Source organism: Cryptomeria japonica, chromosome 7, assembly GCF_030272615.1.
Source record: "Cryptomeria japonica chromosome 7, Sugi_1.0, whole genome shotgun sequence".
NCBI lineage: Eukaryota > Viridiplantae > Streptophyta > Pinopsida > Cupressales > Cupressaceae > Cryptomeria > Cryptomeria japonica.
Window position 1 is genome coordinate 47412097 of NC_081411.1, and position 17715 is coordinate 47429811.

A 17715-nucleotide genomic window follows, 5' to 3' on the forward strand; every position below is an offset into this window, starting at 1 on the left:
CTTTGGGATCGGTTTAGGAGGGCAGGATGGCATGTTGACGAGACCATGGAAGTATCCCATTCTCGCCTCTCTTTCAATTTCCTCCTGCCCGGGCATGGAGGTCCCACCGTCGCTCTTCTACCAACTCTCGCAATAATTTTCAACGGACCCAGAAGAAAAATCAACGATAGATTTGCCATGGGAAGGTGCAGATGAAGGGGCGTCCAGAGAAAATATGCCTCCTTTTAGACTCCCGACGTGAATTGAATCCAAATTTAACTACACTACAATGCAAACTATGCATGTTAACTTTACACTACGCATGAGATATGTGGTAGGGAAATACCTTTGAAATGAAAATCTTAGTACGTTTCCAGGAAAGTACATTTCTTTAGTTTGTGTGATAGAGTGTTGCAAACCAAATTCGGACTTCTTCATGCGATTATCCCTTTTTATCACAGTAGGAATAATGTGTATATATTCATTCCATTAATAGTTCATGGAGGGAAATGCCACGGCGTGTTTGTAGTTGTAGTCAAGATATTGAATCTTGTGGAAATAAAAGACAAAGGTGAGAAAAATTATGATAGAGTTTGCAATTGTCTAAAGGACAACGTGGTGGGATGCGTCAAACTCATGAAAATATTTTCTATTGGATTACAGCAAGTCGATAATGTCTTACATATTATATTATCGCTTTTGAGTCTATAAATGTATATCATTTATACCATAAGTTGAACATTGGTGATACTATATTGAAATTGTAAAAGTAATTGTAAGCATCATGATTCTTTCTTTTCAATCTTCTTTCGCTAGCAAAAATGTTGTGATAACATAGGTTGAAATGTGAGGTACTATATGTACTCCAAGTTCTTGTGAATATATTGAATGAAGAACTATAGAGAAAAGATTTCTAGGAAAATAAACAATGTGGCATTTATCATGGGCCCACTCTTCACACATGGCAAGAGTAAAATTTGATTGCTTTACATGTGTATGTATCTTATGATTTTGCTTAAAAAAATTGAAGGGGTAATAATCTTAGAAAGGTAGTGATTTTTTTTTGGGGATAAAACGAGATGCATCTCCACATAGTACTTTCCCATAGCAGATAAAAATTAAGAATTTTTTTTTTTTTTTTTTTTGTTGAAGTATGAGATTTAAAATTGAGGAAGTTCATGAATGATGTGGTGATGTACTTGTATCTAATAAAAGATCAAATTTAGATTAAATGAAAACAATGAGTTTGGTAAAAATGTGAATGTGCGAGCAAAGTATCAATGGTTTTAGGAAATCTTAATAAATATTAATTTTCAGGTGATAAAAAGGATCTGAAGTGATGTGAACATTTTTCTATTTTGAGATTTTTTCCTATTTGCACTTTTGGATGCTATAAGTGTTTATAGGGTCTACGAATCTAAAATTTTACTAAGAACAAAGGTTTTGGAGGTTACAAACATATAGGTATTAAAGTTACATGCATGCATTAGGATCTGAAATCTTAGAGTTGGGACTTTTAGCATGGAATGTGTTGTAGTAATTAGGTAATCACCTTAGTAATAAATCAATCAATCATTAATTACTTAGATCCCCTATTACTTTATAAGACTTGAGCAAAACTTAGGAGTGATTTTCTTTTCATTTTTGACATCGGACATCGTGAGATAACCCAACAACTTAGTCCAGTGACCCAACTTTACCTTGCCTTGGTCTTACTTTTTCTTGATATTTTGGGTATAGAGAGGGCAAGCTAAGGTGAGAATACCTCAATGGATGATTGAGCAATCTCAAACAGACCAACCACTAGGTAAACCCAGTCGGTGAGAGTTGAACCTTAGGCCTACAAGGGAAGAATCATAAGCCTTGGTACAACCTTACAAATTGTTTGACCTACAAGTTGAAGTCCTAACTTGGGAGTTATTTTCTATTATTCAAATAGAGTTAAATTTAAATCTAAGGTTTTATCTTTATGTTTTTATTAGAATTCATTGATATCATTTCAATCTATCCAATCTATCCAATTCATTTGTAATTTATTCTCAATATCAAGTTTCTCTTTAGATCAATACTTCTCAATGATGTATGAGCACGTGAATTCTTAGTTTATTTAAATGTTATAGGATTTTATGTTATAGGTGACACTTTGGAATTGTGGGGTTACCTATTAACTCTAATATGGTTATAAAGCACCATATTTGTAGCTAATTTTCTAAATTTTATGTCTAACACTATTGGAGTCAAAAAAAATTATTTGAGGGTAACTATAGTTTTTTAGTTCATCCTTCTATTGTCATCTTGGAAAAGGGTAATTATGATTCTTGGTGAAAGGGTATCTTGACACATCTGAAACAACTTGATATTTTTTCTTATCTATATATGAAGTCATAGCTAAACTAGACACACCAAGGGGTAGATTAGCTTAGGATAACATCATTGACCATGTTGTAGGAGTTATTTCATCTAGTATTGATCTTGACATTATGTGTGTCATTTCAAACATTAGTTTTCTTCACACACTTTGGATTAGACTTTGGTAGATCCATGGAAACCCTCATATATCTCCATTCCAAAAGGATTTTTGTAGTATATTGGCTCATTCCACTTACAAATGCAGATTGTATAATCTTCAATGGTACCTTAGGGGAGCTTGAGGATAAATTATAAGTCTTGCATGTCCCTGACTAATCTCTTGTATCATACTCCAAAAAATTTAGATGCAATCTACATCTTCTATTATTTTTAGTCAACTTGGTATCACCACATCATTGGCCCCCATAAGTTCACTATTAGGATATCCATCATCTTCCAAAACTAGCTACTTGGGATTTATCTCTTCCAAGCATATCATTTTTTGACAATATGCTTTGTCATTAATGTCAACTTGTTGGCTAACGACATATGGTGTTGTCACTCATTGATGATAAATGTTGTAGTGTGATTGATGATCTAGCAATTATTGGAAAAAAGTAATTATGGTAGCCTATTTGTTACAATAATAATGAAGTTGTATGGTGTTTTCTATTAGATGAATATGGTATAATGATGGAATGACAAAAATATGGGTGATAGACTTTCATTAGGTAGATAGTTCTCTATGTATTTGTTGTTGACATTCTGGTACATTTGAATGGAGACTAGTGGTTAGTGGTAGATGATTGTGTCCATAGTACAAATTGTGACTGATATAATAAGTTTAGATGAATGATGCAGATTGTGAAGGATCTCAAGTGTGTGTTGAGAAGATGTCTTAAGGTTGATGTCCATTCTATTGGTGTAGATATCTAGTAAAATATTGTGAAATGATTGACAATATTGATGTTGGAATGTTGCTTTAATAGTTATGCACTATGGAGGGAATTGATGAAGATACTTGTTCTTGATAATAGTGATGCTTACATTTGTGCACTGGTATGGGCACCTAGAAGAAGATGAGTACCAATTTGAGGGAAAATTTATTGTTAGAAAAAATACTGTTAGAAACAGGGACTCATTTTTTAGAAAATGGGCACTTAACATGCTTTGGATGCTTGAGCCAAAAATTCACACAATGGGGCCCATTTTTAAAAAAAATATATATTTTGAAATAATGAGACCCCATTTTTAAAAGTATTTTTTTGTATAAAAATCCTACAAACTCATTTTCACACTTTAAATAACGAGTATGCATTACATAGAAATAGCAAGGACCTATTCTAGAATGAAGCCCTATTATTTGATATTTGAGAACCCACCCCACCATGTGCCTCGAGATTTAGGTTGATAAAGGCCTAAATGACCAAACTTGAGCTTTGGACCAACAGGTACAATGTTGGATCATGCCAATAAGAAAATATTGATTTTATGCATATGCTTGACGCCCTTTTTAACAAACTTTTTAGATGAAATTAAAACCCATAAGAGATTATGGTGTGGATTATGGTCTATAAACTCCAACTATGTAATTTTTTTAAAGATTTGATTACTTTTTCTATTTTTTAATTAATTTGTACTGAATATGGTGCATAACTTTGAAATCTCAAGTTTTCTTATTAATTTAATATTTTTTAATGGTTTTGAAAAGCAAATTATATGACATCAATATGCACAAAATTATTTTCAAAGTGAAAAAAATCAAAAAATGATAAATTTAGGTCTAATTATGGTGTCTATACATGATGTGTTTTTGAAATTGCAATTAGGGCCAATAAAACATTAATTAATAAAATATTAAAAAAATTACAAAGATATCCTCAAAAATCTTCAATGTCTTACAAATCTTTTTCCAAGAGGGTTAAAAAATATGCTATTTACGTCAAAACGTGGTGACCATACACATGCATGGTATGGTCCTAAAACATACATTTTTAATATAGTTATTTTTAAAAATCCCTTTAAAAAGTTAATTTATATTATCTAGGTATTAAAATAAATTATTTATTTGGAAATTAGATTTTAAGTGCTACATTTCATCTTGCTAACTTTTTTCAATATTCGATCTTTAGGTGCTTCAAATTTTTAGGTAAAATGTGCAAAATTCTAAAAATTGAGGTAAACACTTTCACTTTTCGGCCAAAAATTGGGACCAACTTCTTGCACACACCATAGGACTAAGCCGACGAGGGGGGGGGGGGGGGGGGGGGGGCGGGTTCAATCATTTTGGATCAATAATTTTTAGATCCATATAAGTATTAACATTCTACTATAATTGCAAAGCATGAAAGCACAAAGCAGAATCAACACATGAACACCAAATTTATGTGAAAAAACCAATAAAGGAAAAATGATGGTGAGAATCACACTCACAATATAATAAAAATGATTACGAGGTTTTAGGCTCACTACCAAGGAGAAATATGAACCTTAAGGACTTGCAATGCTAAGGTGCACAATGTTAGGGTAGGATACAAAGAGTCTTGCAGAACTAAGATGTACTGTCTTAGGGTAAGATGCATATGTTGTAACACCCCGCCTCACACATAGATAATACAACCCTAAATTGTTACATGGTTTTCTTTAATAGATGGTTAGATAGATTGGGAAGTTGTAAATGAGATGATTTTATGGAAATATGTTTGGTATTACCAAGTAAACTTGATGAAAAATGATAGAAAATAATATTACTTATTATTGTAGTCTAACTATCCTCATGAATATGTTGGTTATGTGCCGGAAGGCAATGAGGACAATGGGAGAAGAGATTAACACGTATTGAAAATATATTTCCTCTATAAGAAGTCTAAGTTTAGCCATCTTTAAATTTAGAAGAAAATCGTATTTTATTTTCTATATGGATGTGTTTGTGAGGTTGGTCATTGTGGGCCATTCATGTGAGTTTTTGAGTCAATTTCCATGTTTAAATTACAAAAATAGACCCCTAGGGTCTACACCTTTCAAGTAAAGGCCTATTAGTCATGAAGTAAAGGCCCTATGACTTTATTTTACTCTCCAAAACTCCTCATTAAGCTGAGTGACTAATTTGAAGGATAGATGAGTTGAGGGTACCAATCCCACCCCCCAACCTCATTTATGAGGGAAGACTTGGGGGAATGGGGTGTCCTAATATTTGTCCCCTCTTAAATGAAGAAAAGACCTCATGGAGGAGAGGATGGGAATGTGACATGTGTCACCTTCCCGTCCAAGTCTTCCAAGATAGTCCCTCTTATATTGAGTTTGTGAAGGGATAATGGGTTGTTACCCACTTCTCCATTTTGGAGAACTCTTGCAAGATTTTGAGAAAGAAGATATATTGCAAGGAAGGAAGGATTCCATACTTGGAGAGATGGAGGAAAAAATGCGTAGGTTTAGAGAGATAAGTTCTTCATTCCCTCTAATCCATTTTGTTATTGTTACAAGTTTGAGATGTAGCTGCAAAGTCTAGTATGAAGTTTTTGTGTGAAGAAAATTATTAGAGTTATGTAAGGGTTTTAGTTGATGAGACTAAATTTGTGTGGAGTGTTTGAGACCCCACTATCATGGGTCTAAATCAATCTTCTTGCTCAAGGGTATGGCCAGAGCTTACAAGGCGCTCCATAATCAATCTTCTTGCTCGGGGTATGGCTAGAGCTTACGAGGCTCCATGACGTCATTATGGTTGGGAGGAGAGCAAGCCCTTCTTGTGTGTTTCCCCATTGTCATGTATGATTGTGAGATCTTTCAAAGTGTTTAGTTAAAGAAAATTATTATGTAATGAAAGAGAAAGCCTCTGTTAGTTATTTTCCCATTGGAATACATCTAAATATAATTGTATTCTTAATTTAAATTGTTAATTTGAGATACACTTTATGATGGTTGGGTTGCTGAATTCACTAAGAGCTAGTCTTGTTTGAGATTTTTCCATTGGCATGACTACTTTGAATATATCTTGTCTTAATGATCATCTATCATGATTGGAAACTTTATAAGTTCTTTTTTTTCTATATTTTCCCTTATTATTTGAATATGGAACACAAAGTATAGTTTAAAAAGAAATGGTATATTTTATTGCTAATAAAGAAGTTTAATTTTGTTCATTATAAGATTTTTTTTTTTGAAAAGTGAAATGTATGTATAATTGCATTCTTTCTTTCAATAAATGAGTCTTATGAGTTATATAGTTCAACGTAAGAATCAACCGACAATGCATTACATAGATATATCGCCTGATTTACTACTTTTATATATCACATGCTTTACTACTTTTATTGCCCATGATAGTTTACCAGAAATCAATCAACAAAATGAACCTGTACTTAATTAATAGTTGATATGTGTATAGTAAGAAGGATATGAGAATGCTTTGTTTAAACCAAAATAGATTTTATTCCTTGATTTGATAAATGCATATCCTGATATTACTCTGCAAGGGCAGAGAACTAATGTTTATCCGTAATTACGATAATAATATCATAATACAAATTTGAATACTAATTTATATATTAAAAAAGTTGTGGTAAAAATATATTGTGCAACCAATATATATACGAATGTATTAACTTATTTATCCTCTTCTGATTAAAATACAGATTCTAAATACATCTCATTGCATATTCACAAACCTCTCATGCAAAAATAAAACATATTACTATTATTATAAACACATGTAGAATGATTATACATCTACAAGTGATTGCCAAATGAAGCTGCTATGAAACAGAAAAATACAGGGTCGAGATATGTATTAATACAAATTTATTTAGAAAATAAAACCATACATGTTTCTCACTGAAGAATCTTAGGAACAAGAATGGAGGTATTGCATGGCTAAAAAAATAAAGAAAGAGAATAAAGAAATGAGTGAAATCTGGCAATGTCTCATAGAAGGGTAAGTTACAGAAATAAAATGTTGAGTTAGTTGATTTGCAGCCATGGTGTTTTCTCTTGTTGTCATCCTCCTTTCTTCAGAGGGATAAATTGATAGATAGAATAGAATAGAATTAAATAGATATATATACAGATTCGCTAAGTGCAAAATGGATGGGCCACTCACATCAGAGGATCATAATCTTTAGAATTCTTCTATTGACTCTCAGGACAAGTAATAGATCTCTTTACAGTATTGATCATGTATAAAATTTATTATAACTCGGAAGCCCTTCCATAGCATAAATTTATTTCAAGAGAGTTGTTTTAGCAACAAGCGTGTGATTCAAAGGAAGCAATTTTCTAGATATATAATACAGAGGCAAGCCTAGAGAAATATGGAATATGATTTAGATTACAGAAGTTTACACAAGATATATTGCAACGTTAACATATATATAATCATCCTCATTTATAAATCCTAACGAATACTCTCCATACAAATATTTCTATTGTATCAATATTGATTAAGTCACAGCTGCATTACTATTAATTTATACATACTGCACGGAACAACATTTTTTGATATATACTATTCTAAAAGAGAGGCCTTATTTAAAAACTGGGACCAAACCATTCTAAAAGAGAGCCTTATTGTCAAAGAACAACAACAACTAACCTCATCATCTGAGTCAAATGATGTGCACACCTAATAGTACATCATTCATAGAATATAAATATTATACCCAAATCCACAGATCATGATCATCATAATTTGAAAGGATGCAAAACATTCTTCTACTAGAGCATTAAATACGATCTCTTGCATATGGAAACTTCATGTGTACAACCTTTCAAACTAACTTATGTAGCAAAACATCAATATTAGGCAACATGATAACATCTAAATATTGATTCTTGGATCATATACATTACTGAACACTTGCAATAAAAAACAAACAACAACCAGGGATAACATATAAGACTAATATTCATGACAACATAATGCATTAGCAACCATCATCTCCAAGTTTCCATACATCCCTATCATAACTCAATATCTACTGCATACTTACACAAATTGATTGTGATAAACCAGACAAGGTACTATTTTATACACATGGGACATAAATACTTTTTCTTGCATATTAAATCTTACTAAACAAAAAACATGTCAATTCTATTCTCCATACTTAAACATCCACAATTGTAGTGTCAGGAAAGTCACACATAAACAACAACAACACTATTATATAGAGCATCAACATCTGAATTTATAATTAGCAATATTTGTACTAATAGTTTTGAACTATGTAGCTTGAATGACAAATCAACAATTGATCACTAGATAAATGATCAATAGCTAAAGAACCAAATATAAACATCAACTGATCACCAGTCAAATCATCCACTCATCACTAGAAACTCATAAACTAAACATCAAACAAATCATCAACTCATCAATTAAAGAAGAATCAATGAAATTGATTGGATACATCAACTAATTATGACAAAACATCAAAAAAATTTGACATCAGTGACAATACAATGAAGCATTATTTAGGTTTCCAACAAGATATTAATCAATAATCTTCTTATATGTTGTATTGTAAATTATAGCATTGTTGCAGTTCTTGAGGATGTGATAATGAAATTGTATTGGTTATTATTTCCCAGTTGTTATCATGATTTGTATGTCTAGTTTGAGAGTATAAAGATGTTGATGTGAAGATCAGATGAATATCAGTTGTAGATGGTTTGTGGATGTCCACCTTCTTGGTGTTTGATGTCTACATTGAGTATGTTGTACTAATACTATTGATAATGTTGATGAAAGTGATAGCTTGATGAAGTTCAACTGGTTTAAGATATTAAGATGAGGATTAGATGCATGACAATATGATGGAGTATTGAGTAAGGAGGTGATGTTTTCAAGATAGTTTGGTCCCTACAAGCCTAATGGAGTAAGTTGGTGTAGAAGTATATATTGATGTGTGTTTGGAAGAATGCTCTATCCTCCACATTAGCAAATATGATCTTGTGTAGTTGGATATAATTTTTATTCTCTATGGACATTGTACTCATATATTTTTAGGTCCTTGGCACTGTATTTGATATGTTTGGCAATTACAGTTGGTTGACAATCTAGTTCTCTAATAGAATTGGTCTAATAAATGCTCTACATTTTTTTTATTAATGTTTCAAGTGGTGGGGCTTAGAGAAAATGTTCACAACATATGTCTCTTTGAAATGATGTGTTTAACATTCGTTATGTTATGATGGTGTAATCTTGATGTGGAGGGATGAAAGAGGGATTCAAGGATATTGTTGGATGTTCATAGAATGTCTTGATGTTCTTTGCATGATGTTAGATGGTCTATATGATAGTGTATTATGATCAGAATTTGTATTTTATGGTAACTGCTCTAGCTTGGTTGACTGATGTTGTTCCTTGGCTTGTGGTGAATAATAACAACAACTGGACATACAAATCATGACAACAACTGGGAAATAATAACCAATACAATTTCATTATCACATCCTCAAGAACTGCAACAATACTATAATTTACAATACAACATATAAGAAGATTATTGATTAATATCTTGTTGGAAACCTAAATAATGCTTCATTGTATTGTCACTAATGTCAAAAGTTTTTGCTGTTTTGTCATAATTAGTTGATGTATCCAATCAATTTCATTGATTCTTCTTTAATTGATGAGTTGATGATTTGTTTAATGTTTAGTTTATGAGTTTCTAGTGATGAGTTGATGATTTGACTAGTGATCAGTTGATGTTTATATTTGGTTCTTTAGCTATTGATCATTTATATAGTGCTCAATTGTTGATTTGTCATGCAAGCTACATGGTTCAAAACTATTAGTACAAATATTGCTAATTATAAATTCAGATGTTGATGCTCTATATAATAGTGTTGTTGTTGTTTATGTGTGACTTTCCTGACACTACAATTGTGGATGTTTAAGTATGGAGAATAGAATTGACATGTTTTTTGTTTAGTAAGATTTAATATGCAAGAAAGAGTATTTATGTCCCCTGTGTATAAAATAGTACCTTATCTGGTTTATGATACGGATATATGGAAACTTGGAGATGATGGTTGCTAATGCATTATGTTGTTATGAATATTAGTTTTATATGTCATCCCTGGTTGTTGTTTGTTTTTTATTTCAAGTGTTCAGTAATGTATATGATCCAAGAATCAATATTTAGATGTTATCATGTTGCCTAATATTGATGTTTTGCTACATAAGTTAGTTTGAAAGGTTGTACACATGAAGTTTCCATATGCAAGAGATCGTATTTAATGCTCTAGTAGAAGAATGTTTTGCATTCTTTCAAATTATGATGATCATGATCTGTGGATTTGGGTATAATATTTATATTCTATGAATGATGTACTATTAGGTGTGCACATCCTCTGATTGCTCAGATGATGAGGTTAGATGTTGTTGTTCTTTGACAATAAGGCTCTCTTTTAGAATGGTTTGGTCCCAGTTTTTAAATAAGGCTCTCTTTTAGAATATTGATTAAGTCACAGCTGATTTATACATACTGCAGGGAGCTCAGTTTGAACTAGTTTTTAAATATATTGTAAAAATTGTTTATTATTAATAAAATATATCAAGTGGCACCTTGCTTAAAAAAAAACAACAACAACATTTTTTTTGATATATAAAAGAAAATAAAACACAGATCAAGCAGAGATAGTGGGTGAATCATCTCTCATTCAAATAAAACCAATTCATTTCCTTGCTTGCACTCATGATGATGAGAGCCGGCCTGCTCTCGACACCACAACCATACCTATTTAACATCCTGTCAAAGTACTTGGTGGCATGTATTTAAGTTTTCCATTTTTGTTTTTACACATATGACCTATCATCATTATTGTTTGATTTGATAGGAGAACCAAGTCTATGGATTTGGTAGATAGACATGGATCCTATCGTATTGCTTAGCTACCTAGCTTAAGGAGTTATTTCACCCATTCTACTGCCAGCATTTAATACCTATTCACATCGATGTCAAATTAATAAGACTATTCACTATAGCGAGATTGTTGGAGTTCTCAAGGTATTCGCCTAGAAACACAACCCATGTGGGCTTAAGAAATAACAATGCTAAACATTGACTACGTTGCCCTCGCTAAATTAATGCAATAGAGAGTAGGCCTAGGATTGGAATAAGGAAGAAACCATGAGTGTTGATATGAAACCATAAGTTACCATAAGTTACCTGCACCATTCATTATTCCGACTGGACGTAGTTTTGTTCATTCTTCCTCTGAAAGTCGTGGTGAAACAAAGGGAGGCATGGTAACCCTGTGGCTGGTACAGTCTGATTTACATGTTAGCTTCCTGCAACAGCTACGAAAGAAAAAGGCTATGTTTCAAAATTAAATTTTAGATTTCTTTTTCATGTTGTGAAGTGATTTTAGTTTAGTAGTAATAGAATGAAAGATTTAATTATATTTTACTTCATCTTCGAAATCACACAAGTGTGATATTACAAATATTTCTATTTTATCATATGAATATGTTTTATTAAAATAGAATAAATATTTACTTTATTTTATTTTATAATATAATAATTTTCTCTTATTAAAATAGGAAAAAGTTTTACTTTATTCGATTCTATAATTTAATAAAGTTAGGAAAAAGAAAAAAAGATAATAGAGAATTTCTATTTTATAATGTGATATGGATTCATTAAAAATAGGACAAAGATTTACTTTATAGTTAACAAAGGATAATCAAATCTTTCCCATTTTATGATAATCAAATCTTTCACATTTTATGATGCCTTTATTCCCACTTAAATCTATCAATTGCATTAATTTTGATTGTCAATACTAAAATAATTTATTGATCTAATATTCAATGTTACTTTAAAAAAAACAAAAATAATAAGAGATAGAAAAATAATAATAGAATTTAAATAGAGATAGTAAGCTATCTAATAAATAAAATAGGATAATAAATACTATGGAATTTACATAGAAATTTGGCAATCCTCAGTATTAGATTATTTAATAATGAAATGAAGAAATTTAAAAACAATTAAATGCCACCTTGTTTTATTTAAAGGTGAAAATTATTAAATGCTATTATTATTTCCATGATAAAAGATAATAAGAATAAATTACATAATTATTTCAACTCAATTATTACTTCTTCCCCACTTTCAAGTTATGACCAATAATGATGTTACATGTGCAATATCCTTAAGTGTGCTATTTCTTCACCGGGTTAAGTTTGATAAGTGATGTCATATAGTATCTATTTAAAAAAAAAATTGTTAGTTGCACTTTTATCTAAGTGTATAAATTCTTTGGCATGACATAAGTCTACCAATAGATTTTTTGTCCATTGACATATAAGAGAAATAGCAAAAACTAAAATGAGTGGGATCTCTTGAACATTAAATTTAAATTGAACCTTTTTGTGAAGCAAACAATATCATGACAAGCACATTTGACCATAAATATTGTCTTTAATCACTTTCTCTAAATATATTACTGTCAAATAATTTCTTAACTAACTTTCACACATCACCAATACAAAATCTACTTGAATATTATTGTCATCTACTTCACATTAAGTCACACTCATTGAATGCCTCAATACATACAACCATACATTCTTACATACAAATTTCTTCATCAAAACCATCATTTAAATTGGCCAAGACAAAATAAGCAATATTAAAAAAATCAAATCATCCAGACCTAAAACAATCACACTATTACATCCATCATAATGAAATATAGGGGAACCAAACACATCATATTATATCCATTTAATCAAATACTATTGAATTACACATCATACAATCTCCAAGATTGGCGCCAAAAAAAAATGTGTAGAGGTCTGACATCTTCCAATGCAAATTACTAAGTGCAAATCACCAGACTCCATGGTGAGATTCATATGAACAATCTAACTCATCCTTCAAAGCATATATAAAACAAAAGGGTATAATCTAAACAAAATGAATCAAATAGAACAATTGGGACTCAACACAATAGAGAATGCCAAGCACATACTAACATAACTAACTTGCGAAACAAAGCCAACACTTGAAAATTGAACTGGAATACTGCACAAATCAAATGAACATACATATCCTCCAAACTGCAACCCTTGAATCCACATATTCATAAAGCCACTAGATAATTTACCAAACCATTCTAAAAGACAGCCTTATTGTCAAAGAACAACAACAACTAACCTCATCATCTGAGCAATCAGAGGATGTGCACACCTAATAGTACATCATTCATAGAATATAAATATTATACCCAAATCCATAGATCATGATCATCATAATTTGAAAGGATGCAAAACATTCTTCTACTATAGCATTAAATACGATCTCTTGCATATGGAAACTTCATGTGTACAACCTTTCAAACTAACTTATGTAGCAAAACATCAATATTAGGCAACATGATAACATCTAAATATTGATTCTTGGATCATATACAATACTGAACACTTGCAATAAAAAACAAACAACAACCAAGGATTACATATAAGACTAATATTCATGACAACATAATGCATTAGCAACCATCATCTCCAAGTTTCCATACATCCCTATCATAACTCAATATCTACTGGATACTTACACAAATTGATTGTGATAAACCAGACAAGGTACTATTTTATACTAATGGGACATAAATACTCTTTCTTGCATATTAAATCTTACTAAACAAAAAACATGTCAATTCTATTCTCCATACTTAAACATCCACAATTGTAGTGTCAGGAAAGTCACACATAAACAACAACAACACTATTATATAGAGCATCAACATCTGAATTTATAATTAGCAATATTTGTACTAATAGTTTTGAACCATGTAGCTTGCATGACAAATCAACAATTGAGCACCAGATAAATGATCAATAGCTAAATAACCAAATATAAACATCAATTGATCACCAATCAAATCATCAACTCATCACTAGAAACTCATAAACTAAACATCAAACAAATCATCAACTCATCAATTAAAGAAGAATCAATGAAATTGATTGGATACATCAACTAATTATGACAAAACATCAAAAAAATTTGACATCAGTGACAATACAATGAAGCATTATTTAGGTTTCCAACAAGATATTAATCAATAATCTTCTTATATGTTGTATTGTAAATTATAGTATCGTTGTAGTTCTTGAGAATGTGATAATAAAATTGTATTGGTTATTATTTCCCAGTTGTTGTCATGATTTGTATGTCTAGTTTGAGAGTATAAAGATGTTGATGTGAAGATCAGATGAATATCAGTTGTAGATGGTTTGTGGATGTCCACCTTCTTGGTGTTTGATGTCTACATTGAGTATGTTGTACTAATACTATTGATAATGTTGATGAAAGTGATAGCTTGATGAAGTTCAACTGGTTTAAGATATTAAGATGAGGATTAGATGCATGACAATATGATGGAGTATTGAGTAAGGAGGTGATGTTTTCAAGATAGTTTGGTCCCTGCAAGCCTAATGGAGTAAGTTGGTGTAGAAGTATATATTGATGTGTGTTTGGAATAATTCTCTATCCTCCACATTAGCAAATATGATCTTGTGTAGTTGGATATAATTTTTATTCTCTATGGACATTGTACTCATATATTTTTAGGTCCTTGGCATCAAGTATTTGATATGTTTGGTGATTACAGTTGGTTGACAATCTAGTTCTCTAATAGAATTGGTCTAATAAATGCTCTACATTTTTTTTATTAATGTTTCAAGTGGTGGGGCTTAGAGAACATGTTCACAACATATGTCTCTTCGAAATGATGTGTTTAACATTCCTTATGTTGTGATGGTGTAATCTTGATGTGGAGCAATGAAAGAAGGATTCAAGGATGTTGTTGGATGTTCATAGAATGTCTTGATGTTCTTTGCATGATGTTAGATGGTCTATATGATAGTGTATTATGATTGGAATTTGTATTTTATGGTAACTGCTCTAGCTTGGTTGGCTGATGTTGTTCCTTGGCTTGTGGTGAATCCCTTGATGTCTTCACCTTCTTTAAAGATCGTGTTTGTTTATTTTTAGGTCCTACTTTAGTGTATGGGGATCCAAATTAGTCTTTCTCATATAGAAGGCATGTTTTGGATTACCCTACAACATGCTACTTTATGTACTTGCACGTTGCCTTGTAGTAGTTGAGTACACCTTAGCACTAAGAGGATGGGTTTATCAATTCAGAGAAAATACTTAAACTTTATTTCACAAATCACTATCAATTCAATCTTAACCTTATCAATATCAATGAGAAGATAAAATAGTAAATCATAATGCACAAGAGAGCACTAGATTTACGTGGAAAACCTAAACATGGAAAAACTATAGTGAGAGTCAATTCAAACATAAAAAGTTATTATAAATTAATTTTAGGCTCAATTCCAAGTAAACACACTGCTACCTAATAGGACTTGCAAGATGGGATGCACTATCCCAAGGAAAGATATAAAAGAATTGCAAGTTGAGACATGCTAGGGAAAGTTACAAAAATTAAAATAAAGACACACTATGTGTTGAACAAGTAGAATACTGAGAGGGGGTGGGTGAATCGGTATACCCTGAATATTGAAATAATCTTAATATTAATTTGCAAATATACATCAACATAAATAAGTGAGCGATCAAACAATTTTGTTCTGAAGGAATAGAGCAATTGACAAACTGAACTACCAAACCATGTATCTCGCCTATTGAAGATCTATAATAGGTAAAATCTAGAATATAGGTACATCTAATATTAGTGAGTGTACTACCCAAATTGCAAACCCATATCTAGAATTTCAAAGAACAACATGAGGGATAGAGTTACCAGATTACTGGTGTAGCATCTAGACAAGTCAACAAAAGTACATTGACATAAATGACAACCAGTAGCCTATATAACATTCTCCTTCATTAATCACGAAACTTTAACAATCCTCCCTTGTGTTATTTATAGAAACATGTATGAAAAATGTTATTCACTTCAAAAATTTGCTTCAAAAACTATTTTTCAAAAACATTACCCACTCTCCCTTTTGTCACGGTTTCACCCCTTTTTTGCTTACACTCCAATATTCTCCAAACTTCACATCTTCTTCCTAATTCATATTCTCTCTCCCAACATCTAATTCTCTCCCCACTTCGCATTCTCTCATCCTTTTCCATCAAGGAAAAAGGGTATCAAAAAGATACCTTCATACATCTTCTCCATAATAGTAATGCAATTCAAAAAATAAAGTCTCAATTATGTTTTTACAAAAAAAATCTCCTTGAATTTTTCTTTGAGTTTTGTGAGAAAGGAATTCCAAAAGATAATAGTAGATGTAAATTTTGTGTATTGACAATTGCACTACACAAGCAGGTCAATAGCACCAATCAAATCATCCAGGACAAGCAAGTTCAACTCAGCCTTCTCTGCATCTTCCAATAGACGAGTAAAGTGAATCATTCTAGTTTCAACAATTTCTTTAATAGTCTAGAACTTATTTCCAAAATAATCTCTCTGTCTCTGCACCAAGGATAATACCAACTATAATTAATTAATACTATTCCTTGTTGCAACATATTTTTCTTTTAAAATATTGAAGGATTCTACCAATTTGGTCATCTGAGACTCTAGGAATTCAATCTTTTCTTTGTGATTTGTTATGGTAGTAGGCCCCTTGACATAATATTTGTAAACACTGGCAACAACACTCATACATTTACTCATGTCTTTTATGCACTCAGTCAATTTATTTTGTGTAGAAACATATTTTCTGCTCATGGCTCTCTACACTTCATCTTTAATATTTGGTTATCCCTTTTTAATGGCTTTCAAAGCTAATTGCTAACTCAATTGTTCAAACAAAACTTCTAGGATAAAATTTTCAATAGAACCAAGAACAATATTGTTCTAGAGAAGTAAATAGCCAAAGCTTCTTCAATCCTATCCTTATCATACAATGGTTGTGATAACTATGGATCTCCAATTTTCTTTATTCCATCAGGTTCCTCAAGCACTTTCAACACTTTAACAACTTCAAAGGGATCTTCATAAAAAGAATCAGAGGGTTTCATCTACACTTATTCTACAAAAACTATCTCCTTCTATTTTACATTGGCTTCAATAGTCTCAACCTTGTCAATACTGATGATTTCAGTCTTTTCTTTTCAGTCTAACTTCTTCTTATTTAAAGCCAATGATGGGATCTCAGTTGATTTTCAACTTCTCTTCTTGCCAAAGGAGCATCCTTCTAGAGCCACCTATTTATAACATCTGATCCAATGAGTTCATCATAAGTGCCAAACTTATCTTTGGCGAGATCTACCTGAAGCTTAAGAAGCTCATCTATGTACATCACACATTCTTCATCATTGATTTCATATCCAAATTCTATTAACTAGATCTTCTTGCAACATAGCTTCCATGAAACAATGATCAATATCA